This window comes from Pezoporus wallicus, unplaced genomic scaffold, assembly GCF_028554395.1.
Source record: "Pezoporus wallicus isolate ANWC-B61680 ecotype Strahan unplaced genomic scaffold, APGP_CSIRO_Pwel_v1 contig_6665, whole genome shotgun sequence".
Classification (NCBI taxonomy): Eukaryota; Metazoa; Chordata; class Aves; order Psittaciformes; family Psittacidae; genus Pezoporus; species Pezoporus wallicus.
The window spans coordinates 1851225-1864303 of NW_026636967.1; positions in this window are offsets into that span (position 1 = coordinate 1851225).

Genomic DNA, 13079 nt, shown 5'->3' on the forward strand with positions numbered 1-13079 from the left:
TCATCTACCAGAGGTTTATGCTTTCTCTGATCTCCAGGTTTTGATTTTAACATATGTTAGAGTCAAATAAACCAAAATAAGAAAGATCTAGATCAGAGATTAGACTTGTAGATAGGAATAGCAGTGCAGTACAATCTAGAGCTGGCAAATTTTCAGAGCAAAGACGACATTTAGTTACATAATTGAGCTTGCTGGTATAAACATATATAGGACTACAGAACATTACAGTCGAATTTAATATGAGCAAACTTTGCAGATTCTAGCTATTAATCAGAGATTAATCTGGTCCTGAGTACTTGACCAGATAGTGGTTTCTGTATAAAGGGATGAACCATGTTACAAATCCTCTCTTCTGTTGCTAAGGTATGCAAACAGAAAGGAAAAAAAGTCTTCTCAAGTCCATGAAATTGTAAAAGAAAAATTGAATTAAAGTGGGTTTTCATTATGGCCCTCCAAAGACACACCAGTTGTTGCCTACCTGATTTACATAATTCACACATATATGGCATTTGACAAACTAATATTAGAGACCAAAATGTATTATTGTTCTTAGTTTCATTAGTAGAATCTTCTGTAATAATTACACATAAGTGAAAGGAAATCCATAGCTCTAGTCCTGTTTTGTAATTGCTTTCTAGTTTGCATATGTCAAAGGCATAATAAACATCATAATAACTATTCAAGCTGCAAATTAAAACTCAAATGACCTTAAGAGCCTGTTCAAGAAACACTGACTCCTACAATTTCACTGTATTTGTATAATGGGTAATAATTTATTATTAACCTTGTAAGAAGTGTATCAGAAGTTGTCTTCACAGGTGAGTGAGTAAAACATGAACAAAATGTTAGGGGAGAGGTTTTGGTTTTCCAAATAACTAACTCCTTAAGTGACTGAAAGTATTTAAACCAGTGAAGGTGTAGACTAAGTAGTAAGAATGTAACATAAGACTGGTAGATCAAATATCATAAACAGATGAGAAAAAGCTTTTGTTTTCCATGACAAATGTGAAAACAGTTATACTAATTCACTTAGGTTTGTTTCTTTTCGGTTTTGTGAAATAGATTTTAGAAGTAAATAATATTTAATAGTTTGAAACAGTAAATTCTATTTGCTGGATTTAAAGTGATATCAGAATATGAATCTTAGTTTGAATTTCTTTTTAATGAAACAGTTAATGCAACAAAGAAACACCAGTTGTTACTGTAATTCATCATGACTCAATGTCATGCAGTCTATTTTCTCTTGAAGAGCTCATTTTTGGGATGCCAGTGATGATGAAATCTAAAAATTTAAACCATTGTTCTATGACTCAACCCAGTTTGCAGTACTTTTATAAACAGCTTCTTCTGACAGTCTTTTTCTTGCAATTGACATTCTTGACAAAGATGTAGAGTTTCAAACCAAAATATTTATGCAAAAAAATTGAGAAAGAAATTTTTGCTGCAAGTTGTCTTAGACCTTAACAAAATAACCTCTAAAAAATGAACTGAAATTCAGATAGCTCTCATGTCTCATGTTCAAGTACAGAAAATGCATTTAAAGATTTGCAAGGACTGTTTGGATAGCTACTGATACTGTAAGGACTGTTGATTCAGGATTCCTTGATCAAAAGGTATTTTTTTCTTAAACTGTCAAATGACAGCTATCTCATTCCTGAATGAAACAAAGAAGAATAAAAAATGATCTGTACATCTTGTTGCACAAGATTTTTAAACACCAAAAATGTTTGAACTGACACTTTGAAAATATTAATTTTTATATACCTCTTTGTTTTCAAACCAAATAGGTTTATTTCATCCAATTTTAACAATGCATAAAATTTCTTCTTTCCAATTTTCAGGCTCCATCCAATATCTAATATCTCATAACCTCAGCAAAGAAACTGATTCTATAGGTATTTGATGAATCTCATAACTATTTCTTTTCAACACTTGAAGTGCCAGAGAAAAGAAAGCTGTTAGCAAGAGTTATTCCATTATTTTTTCTGGACCCCTGTGACTTTCCACCAACTGAAAATCTTTTGATAAAATAAAGAAAGGCAAAACTCATCAATTAATCTTTTTTTTTCTTTTGTCTGTTATTAAAATTCTATGAAGTATTATTCTGTTTTAAGACTTAAAGAGTACTGTAGCAACATAGCCAAAATGTGTCATTCTGAAGTAGCCTTTCCTTCATTTTCTTCCCCTCCCTTCCTTTTATTTTAGCTATAAGCAAACACAGGTGAAACAGAAAGTTAATATTCTTTGCAAGCCTGATAATCTTAATAAATACGTTCCTTTCATTAGTGACAACTGAACTGAAGTCCCAGGGGATTTTGTCTGGTGATTCCATGGCACTAGCGGAGGCATGCCTAATATTATCCTGACAGTGATGGCACGTACCATTAATATGACAAATAAGATGCCCTGCCTCACAGCTCCAGGTTCAATTTCAGGTTTACTGATTACTGCATGGATACACTGATATGCGGATTGACTCCACAACTCGTTAAAGTTGTAAAGTAGGTATGCTTTTTATTCAGCGCTGAGACACATGGGGATAATTCCTCACAGTCATGCGTGTCTCAGTGTTGTTTCCCTCTACATTTATTCTCTAAACTTATATATATTCATAAGGTTGCACAACACACCTATACATATTCGTGTCCTATCCCGGCTTCATATTATAATGAGCTAGAAGGTCCTTTGTGCCTGCGCAGTACCCCCTCTGGTCATGGGCAGGGGTCTCAAGATGAAGTAAATGAGTCTTCCTCTTCTTGAACTTTTCACCTTTTAGTCTTCACATATGGCCTTAGGGTTTGGTCGGTGTCCCAGCCATAAACCATCTGCTTCTCCCGCTTCAGGCATCTGCTTTTCCTTATCAATAGCTGCTTATCAGTAGAATCAGTCTGCTTTTCCTTGTCAATAGAACCAGGTGTCTGCTTTTCCTTATCAATGGTTAGTGCCTTTGTTCTGCTTAGTAGACATGATAGGTACAGGCATTACTTTTGTTTAAGCAAGTGAATTCCTCTAACCCCCCTGTACAACCCCCTGTACAACCCCCTTGTACATTGGTTAACCCTGTATCAACATGATGTTCGCTTTTTACATTCATTTTGCAAATGAAGATGGAGAGTGAACAAGCACTCCTGTGTCTTTTCTGAACAAGGTCTTTCTTTACCCTCACCTGTAGGAAATATTAGTGTAAGAAACTTAAAAGTAAGCCATACTCTGATTACTCAGGTAAGGTTTTCTACAAAAAAAAATTAAAAAGGAACAGGAGACACCTTCATCACTTCCTATGCTCAATGGGTGAGAAGTTCTACTCAATTTCTTCTAATGACCAAGAAATCGTCAGAAAAATCCCTTCAGCCTGTATGTTTTTACATAACCAAGCCCAGCAAACAGGTGCATGTCTTGCCCTACAGAAACATCTTGGTTCTAAATCTCATTTCTCCAACACCTTCTGTAGTTAAAACAGAATTCTGTGACACCTATAAATTCTAAGTATACTAATAAGGATTAAGCAGTATTAGCTTGCCCCTAACACACTTATTTAAATATGCAACAGCATGTGTTTTGTAATACTGCAGTGGCTAGCCAGACACAATGAATAAGTGTTTCATCCAAGTATGTGGGCAATTTGACTCCAAAGCGGAAAAAAAAAAAAAAATAAAATCTGTTACATTTGAATGACAGTAAGTTGCGAGATAGAGAACAAGATAAGTATCAGGGGTAGCAGAGCATCAGGCTCAGAAGTAGGAGAACGTTGACTAACACAACCAACTCAAGATAAGCAGTTCCACAGCAGGCAAAATCCCCTTCTGAGACAAGCAGCATAGAAAATCATGCATAAGTAGGGATGGCGTAGAAAGACAACCCCATTCTTTTCCAACTTCTCTGATCACCTTGATGACCAGGACTATGTCCCACAAAGATGATAGTCATTGATGCTAATCATGCAGCATTAACTGTAAACACACGACTAAGCTAGCACTTGACTGTTTCATATCTCTTAAAGCACTACCATTTGTTTGTATTGGCTTTAACCCAAAGCCCTGTTAATGGAAAACAAAGAGAAGCTACTCTATGAGGAGACACTATCATTATCTGACCTAGTTTATCCTCAGCTAACAACGTTTTTCCAGCAGCTTTAGTAACTTCCTCCTAAACACCCTTGTGATGAGTTGCAGTAGCCTGTAGCCCAGTGGTAGTGACTGCCAACACATTGTATTGCTTCTGCTGCCTGCTGTGGGGCCAACCTGGGTGCATTTGCTTGGAACAGGACAGAAATGTGACTTCACATGCACATAGTGCTGCAGTATTCAATTCTGAAAGCAGCTTTGGCACATACAGATCTGTAGACTCTTGTTTGCATATTTAACTGTAGAAATCTGTTCTTTGTTCTGCTGATTAGTGAATGTTTTTGTGCAAGGAATATCACTGTTGCATTGACAGCGTGTCATTGCTGTTAACTAGGGCGGAAAATGTCTCTTCAAAAATGTCTGCAGTTTTATCAGCTTTGAATAAATACTTGAACAAGTATGTCTTTATGACAAATGTTTAACTTGAGAAGAAAAATGGGGGTTGTTTCATTTTAGTACTTAGGTTGCAGTATTATGATTGGATAAGAAACCTAGAATATAATGTAAGTGGAGACTTTTCCTGGAAATGGCAAGCTTTTTCTGTGAAATACTGAGAAGTTAAGGGAGTAGAAGACTGGCTCTGTTAATTTGAGTTGAATATTCTTAATTCCCAAAAGTGATGTTCAGTGAAAGCTGATTTTCTCACACATTTTGATAAATATTTCTGCAAATACCAACAGAAGTGAAATAAATTCAATGAAGGATTTTATGTATGTATGTGGAGTACTTTAACTTCATTTCTAAGAGAAAAAACCCCACTTTATTAACTGTTTAATATTGCTTTTGTTATTTCCTTTATGAAGTTCATAATTGCATTGCTGTTTTTTAATTAAACATGTATTTTGTGAAATATGTCACATAAATTTTCTTACTGAGCCATACTTTTAATAAATATTCATCATCCATTTAGTAGGTACAAAGGGCAGTGGAAACAATTACTGAAATGTGCTTATACAAGGCAGAGCAAAATACAGGAGACTTTACAGAGCATTTCATTATCTGATTAAAACCATTGATGGGCTTACAATAGACCGTATTTTAACAGATAAGACAAATTTACTGTTTTCCTTGTTCCTTGTTATTAAAAACAGTACCTTAATTATTTCTGTCAGATTATTTCTTAGGTATCACTTTGACTGTTCATAAACTAAGTATTTATATACTTCCAGTCTTTTTTCTTTGTGATTTTTTGTCCTGCTTTAAGGCAAAGGATACTGGAAACTGGAGCTGTCTGTACAGCTAACTGATCAGCTTATTTGATAATTTATTAGAATTTTTACTTCTGTGTGGCATGCAGAACTTTAAGGTGGACAGATAAATTATGTGTATTTAATGGGAACCAAATACTTTTTCAAATGCAGTAAGCAATTTCTGTGTTCAGTAGCGAAAAGACTGGGGATGCTGATGACTCTACTACCCCATTTGAAGTAAATGACTCCAAGAGCCAGTAGGACAGGGGAAAGGCAAGTATAACATCAGAAAAAGGAGCAGATAGTACGGGTTTTGTGTGTGTATATATATATTATTTAGAGTTATAAGAACTGCGAAAATTAGAATAATTTAAGATGAATTCATAATTCTTTGATTAGATTGTTAATAGGAGTAACAATTCTCACTTTTTGACATTTGCCACATTTCTCTTGCCTACAATGAGATTTTTTGAGTGTCACAAACTAATGAAAATTCATGCGACATATTCTGTTGCTGGCAGCAAATGGGTAACACATCATGCAAACAAGCATTTCTTTGGCTAACCTGTATCATTTAGTCATGGATGTGAAGAAGGAATAAGTCAATTTCATTTGACAATGTTGCTTATATTAAGGGAAATCTAGGGGAAGGTCTATCACAGCTATTACATCAGGCCATTCCAGGTTATTTGTTGTGAGAATTCTTTAAAGAAAGGCATCCCATTGTTAAAGATTTAGCTATAAAACCAGCCTACAATCAACAGTGAACACTTGAAGAAAATTAGCTCCATCCCACCCAGACCCAGTACAAGCTGACATACACTAAAGAGGTGATTGCTTCTATTTGAAAGCAGATTTATGTGATCCTGAATAAGAATTTATGTTTCCCTATAGAGTAATTATTATAGAAAATGCTTCAGCTTTCCTTGTCTTTGGTATTTCAAAATGAAAAGTGTTTTGGCTGTATAATTAGAGAGGAGATTCATAGTGACTGCTGTGTCAGTGAACCTTGCCCTCCGTGAGAAGGCTGTTTAAAACATACTTGAGACAATTACTTCATACGTTAAATACTGATTCTTAGAAAACAAAGCCTTAGGATGACGTTCTCTGAAAGGGATTTGTAGAACCCTTCAAAAAAAGAGACTGATGGAAAATAACCTCAAATTTTGGCAGTTATAACTGGACTCCCAAAGCTAAGTATTCCTCTGTAAGTATTCTACTTTTGAGTATTTTTCCCCAGGTTTTTTGTTTCCACAGTATGTATTGCTAAATAAGCTACATGAGTTACAGCTCTGCTTTGCTTGGATTGATGGGAGTTCAACCTTTTAATTGCAGGTGCCCCTAGGAATAAAATGGTTCAGAATTAATTTCTTTTTCTTGTCTTTTCATCCTGTTCCTAGCACCTGTGAATTTTATGGCCTGTCCCAAGAACAGCTAACACCTGGCAGCTTTCCTCTATGTCCCACTGTATAAAAGTCTCTAAATTATATTGATAACATTCTTTCAGCTTTCTTTCCATTTCAGGATCTTTACACTTAAGGTAGAATCTATTTTCATGACACAGATGTCAAACTCTAAAACACTGGGCAGATGGCTCAAATGTAGTCCCATGCATATCATGTATATATTAAAACCAAAGTTTCATTCAGATCTAGAAAGCTGGTCTACAATAGAATTAAAAAAGCAGCTTAGTTCTGAATTTTGCTTAGCCAACTAAACCACCTAATTTAGGTTAAAGTAGCATGAAGATTAGGGGAAGAAGTAAATTTGACTTTGAAAATCAAAGGGAGCTCATTATGCTTTAAGCATGTGACAATAAGTAATTTAAAGCATGATTATGTACAAAACTTGGATTTCAAAGCTACAGCCAGCTGTTAGTTCTTTGTCCCCTGATGAGCAGCGTCTTACTGCTGCGTGAAAGTACTGAAGATCATGGAGCCCTCTTGCTAACGCTCCTGGCTGTCCCAACATCTGAACTCTAAAAGACTGAGAGAAAACAAAATAGTAAGTGTTTTTATAGATAATGTTTACATAGAATGAAATAAGAAAACATATATACTTTGATAATGCTTCATTATAACTGCAACATCTGACAAAAGCTGTCAAAATAGTAATTAGACTCTTTAAACTGTATTCTAGATGAAGAAAGGGTGTAGTAAGTGATCAAAATGATCTGCAGAAGGATAAAAAAAAAAAAAAGAAAAAGCTTCCTCCTGTTAATTTTAAAACTAATGTTCCAGAACTCTGGATAGATACATCGATGCACAGATTTCACCAGTTTAGATAAGTTAATAGAGCAAGTTCCTCTTTGTTTTACATCCTGTATTTACAACTTGGATGCTACCAGCACTGCCAGAGACTGCAGATTACTATAATGCTTTATCCTGGATGTTTGATTTAGCACTTTTGACTCTCAGCTGAAAGGTAGAAAACATCTGCAATTCAAGTTGTTCACCTAGCTTAATATTAAGTGATAAACTCTTATGTAAAATGTATGTTTCTGAATGGAGACACAATGAAAATACACATTTTTGTTATAAGACCTTTAGCTCTAGATAATATAGCACTGGACTTTCATTCAGAAATATTCCTAAGTGGATACAGAAATTTTGTTTGTAATAGAACCATCAGCACTGTAATAATCCTGGAACAAATGCAATTTTCTGTCTGCTGTGGATCTGCCATTGGATGAACTATCATGTGAAAGGCATTCAGAATGTCATTTTTTCGTTAAACTTCTTTGTGAGAATAATGAGTTAAATGAAATTTAGGAAGCAGATGTCAGGCTAGAAAGGACTGAGAAAGGCAATCTGTTTTTTCCTCCAGGAATAACTGTACCTTACGCAGTGAACATTGGTCCAGCTTTAACTACACATCAGTAGAGAGAGCTCCAAAGATCCCAGGAATCTATCCTAACCCATTAATACTTCTATATTCAGACTAAATATAAATCTTTATATGTTTGAAGAGTAGTGTTCCCTCCTTTATTGTCCATCTGTGTTGAGCAATCTCCATTTGTTCAATCTTTCTTAAAAAAAAAAAAAAGAAGTCTGGAAAAGGGGGAATGATATAGGGCAGAATTTAAGGACACGTAGCCAGGGGCTCATGATAAAGAATTACTTCAAACATTAACTCTTCTACTATTTATTATTTGAAAAGGAAAGAGAAATTCTTAATATTCTTTAAATGAAAATTTACTATTTAACGAAACATCTGAAATCTAACACTATCATAGTCTAGGAAGAACTGGAATAGCATATTTTCCCTGTCAGAATTAATTTTACAAAATTTAAGTAGGCTTTAAAAAGAAGTGCAGATTTAAGCAGATTTTTTTCTGGTAAGAAGCCTAAGATTTGGAGATGATATTACATGTTTTGAAGAAACTTATTTGATGCCTAGGAAGAAAGAAACTGAGCAAAGATTTAAATTGATCTAAATATAGAAATGGTGGAATAGGGAAACCTAGAGAGAGATTTACATGGCTTTTAAAGCCTCCAGTTCTAGTGTCTCCAGACTGCACAATGCTCAGCACATTAATGTTAAATGACATTTATATGTAAATTCAGCTCCCCTTTACATTAGTGGAGATTTTATTTTTAAATTAAGAATTAGAGAAATGTGTAAGTGTGCAAGTGGAAGGATTGTTGACATAGTCCATTGAGTTCTCTGTGCTACAGCCTTACCTTACCCCAGTACCTTTGGTAGGGACTTTATAGCAATGTTTGTGGATAAGTGAGTGCTTTGAAGAGTGTTAAAAAAAAAAAAAGTCATAGAAAACTGAATACTAAAAGTCTCTTAGCTGTCTGTAAAAAATGTGTAGTAATGCACTAGCTGTCTGATTCTTGTTCTCTTTATCCCTCTTCAAATTAGATAAACTGTATTAAAGACAACCAAACATAATTGAAATATTATGGGGATGTAAGGGGAAAGAACACTGAGTTCCAGATATTTAAATTTTTTTGTTCTCTTTTTTTGCTTGCCTCTTGCACCAAGAAACTTCATTTGGCCATTCTGAGCTTAGAAATGCTCACTTTTAACAGACTTCACTGTGTGACTCCTACCAAGAAAAGACCTTTTACATCTATGTAAGGGTGACACAGTCTAGCCATAATCAAAAAGTATTATGTGACCTTTAGAAAAAAATGTTACTGACACCTCTTAAAGAAATAGAACTGATTTATTTTTCCTCTTTTTTCCAATTCCCTGTATATTCAACTTGTGACAGTATCAGCTGGCTCATTAAAATTCCAGATAAAGGTACTGGGAAACTGGAAACTATAGCTAACATGCCATGATCAAAATTCACTGCAAATTCAATTTCGAAGACAGCAGAATGACTGGTCAACCATCATTCAGGCTTTTTAAACTGGTATCTGTTAGTTTAAATTCACCAATACCATATATTTGAACTAGTCCATTTTTGCAGTCTCAAAAGGTATTTAAAATAATAGATGTGTTTTTTAAAAAAATAGCCCAAAATTTAAACTGCCATATTGCAAGACCCTTCCCTGGGGAGTAGATGTTGGCTTAATGATTTTTAGGTCACTACAGTAAAGTAAACATATAAATTCCCAGTCACTGAAGTCTACCAAAGTTTTTATGCATGATTTTAGGTGAGTCTTACAGCTGAGTGAAATTGCCCTAGTAAAAGAACTACATTATGAAAACAAATAGCATTTTTCACAAAAATACTTAGTCAGATTTGCGAAAATAAGTTACAAATAAAATGGTAAATGACAGAACATCTGGTCTTTCTTGTCATGTATGTAAACTGTACTTGAAGTAACAAACTTGGTTCTGTGAAGCCTCACTTGTTTTTATTCTCTTTTATCATATATACTCAGCAGCCTTACAACTAAAATAATCTATTGATAACCTGCTTTTCCTTTAGTTGCTCTGTTGCCAATCTGCCTAAGTAATTAGATGAGAACAGACAAAAGGCTAGTAATAGACATGAGAAAGATAATTAAAAAACTAGGGAAAAAATGGAGTATTTCATACCATTCATGATCATGAACAGTTAACGCAAGATAGAAATATGTTTACAAAACATGTAAAAGCTGACCTCTGCTGAAATGTTTTTTTTTGTTCCCAGTTTAATAATTCTGGAAAAGCATAACTACTAAAACATATAAGTACTGTGCTTTCAAGTCTTGTTTCAGAAGATAAATAAAAGTTATTGTGGGATAGAAAATGAATTTATTACAAAGTATTATAAACATTCAGCAATCTTTGTTTCTTTTTAAAGTGGTAAGGAAGAATTAAAGCTGGGGTTTTGAGTATGTTTTTTTTTTTGTCCCGGCCCTTGCACTAGTATTTTAAACAATCTGTTGTCTTATTTAAACTGATCTAAAATAATAAAGTAGACTTTTTTTTAAGCAGCTTTGACTTCAGAAGACTCCTATTTCTTCTGGTCTTTTCATTCAGTTCATGTTGATCTTATGTGTGGGAATGAAAGTTGTAGTTCCTTAATAAAATTACAACAGGAATAAATATCCTAAAGTTTATTAGCTTCCTAAACAAAAACATTAATGCTCAATATCTATTAGTAATATCCACTTTTATACTAGGAATAACATCAAAAGGAATCACAAACTAAATTTCCAAAGCAAGCTAGCTTTTGCTTAAAGCTGAAGGCTGAGCTAGGTTATACTCTTAGGATACTGGGCTGTAGCTAAGAGAAGCAAAGATAGCTACTTTATCTGTTCTGCAATTACCTGTGCCATTTCACAAAGATAATACATGGTAAACATTCCCATGGTAGCTCTAAAGAGTTATTATAGCATATTGATTAAATTTTCCTATGAGAAATAATTTTATTTGCTGAGAGAAAATTAACAGAGCTCAGGGCTTGAATATTTCTTGCAATGCCTCTTTTTCTGAGAAAACTCTTTATAGAGTGTTTGTGGTGATCTTTCTTATGTTCACAATGAAGCTCAGAAGCTGAAAGAGGATTCAAAACTGAGTATTAAGAATTAAATTGATTAACGTCATCATATGAGCTATCTTCCTGAAAAGAAGATTTTCTGAATGCTTTTGTATAGGCATGGAAAAGAATGGAACACAGCAAAATCATCAGTGATGTAAATATAAGCACAGACATTACTTCTGAAACTATGCTTGAACTGTTCCTTTAACATGGGTACTGGAATCATGATAAAATCTCTGAAGGCCAGATGCAGCTTATCCCACATAAAGCTTTGGATGTAGTTTTATTTCAAACTGATGTGATACAACATGGAAAGAGTTTAGATGCATGTTTTTTTTCTGTCTTACTAAATAGTACAGTAAAATAGGAACCAATCTGTACAGTAAAGTAGTACAGATTAATAATAAGTACTCAGAATTTTGAGGATTTTGTTTTAGATGCTGAAGTGGGAATGCTGAAGAGTTACTTCAAAAATGCTCTCTTGAGCAAAATCAAAAGTCAGTATAGTTTGATTAAAGTGAGTTTTGTTTAAATAGCTATTCCATGTAATTTAGACTAACAGAACCTAGCCTGTAAGCGCTAGTGGTACTGTGTAAATAAAATTGTAAGCAAAGTAAGTAAAGCTACTTTAACACTGAACATCAGTTACTGTTTTTGTAAAATTTAATCTGAAGGAATTATCAAAATCAGCTGTAGCAACTTTACATGGATTAGAGTCACAAAGTACATCTAAACTTTTTTATACTGGAGACTTAGTATCTGCTGTCAAAGTACACTGCACAAAATGCCAAGAGATAGTCTGCGCAAAAGAGCCTGCAGGCGTACACTGAAGAGCAAAGAAAAAGTAATTACAAGCACTTCAGGAAGAACTAATAAACGTTTCCCAAATCCAGTTAAAAGGAGATTGGAAAAGAACTGTGTCAGCATTCAGACAGACCTCCAGGAAAACACAGCCTCTGACATTTTCATTGAAACATTTTGTCCTCACACCTGGTTACCTTTAGGAAAAGGAAGCTTTTAGAACTCTTTGAGTCAAAATGTCGAAGATTTCTCATCACTATTTCAGAAATCTAGTTCCCGAGAACTCATTTACCACAAATGCTCCTCCTAAATTGAAGAAACTTTTTTGAAAAATAGAACCAGTCTACAGAATAGAAAGTGTAGTTTCTGTTGAGTTAGAAATACGATACTATTGTTACTATTTCAGGAATGAACTTCTGGTTGAAGTGGAAATATCACCTTCTAGAGCAAAAGCCTGCAGCAGATCTAACAGAGTTTTTTAAGAAAAGTGGATAAAATGTGTGTGGAGTGCTCTTATTGTTCAATATGTAAGTAACTAGTTCTAGTTACTGCTGTGTTACATGTGGGGGACAATCACATTTCAGCCTGTAATTTGTAGTTTGCATCCTTCTGCACTAAACAGTCGTTTTGGTTATTAGAACGCTAACATTTAGAATCAGTTACTATGGTGCTGAGCAATAGGGAATAATTTTAGTTTACAATTTTATGTATTATGCATTAATTATTGTTCCTAGAGTGATACAATCAGTAATTTTGGAAGGCACTTCTTAAGGTCATCTAGCTCAACACCCGTGCTCAGAGCCTATTAGAGCAGGTTGCCCAGGACCATGTCCAGGTGTCGTGGTTTAAACCCTGTCAGGTAATTCGTTCGCTCACTTCCACAGTCTCCCAGCCCTTCCGGCTAACTCCCAGTTACATCCTGGGCATGACGTGCTGTGGTATGGAATAGCTCTTTGTCAGTTTGGGTCAGGTGTCCTGTCTCTGCTTCCTCCCAGCTTCCCCTCCTCCCTGGCAGAGCATGAGGCTCACAAAGTC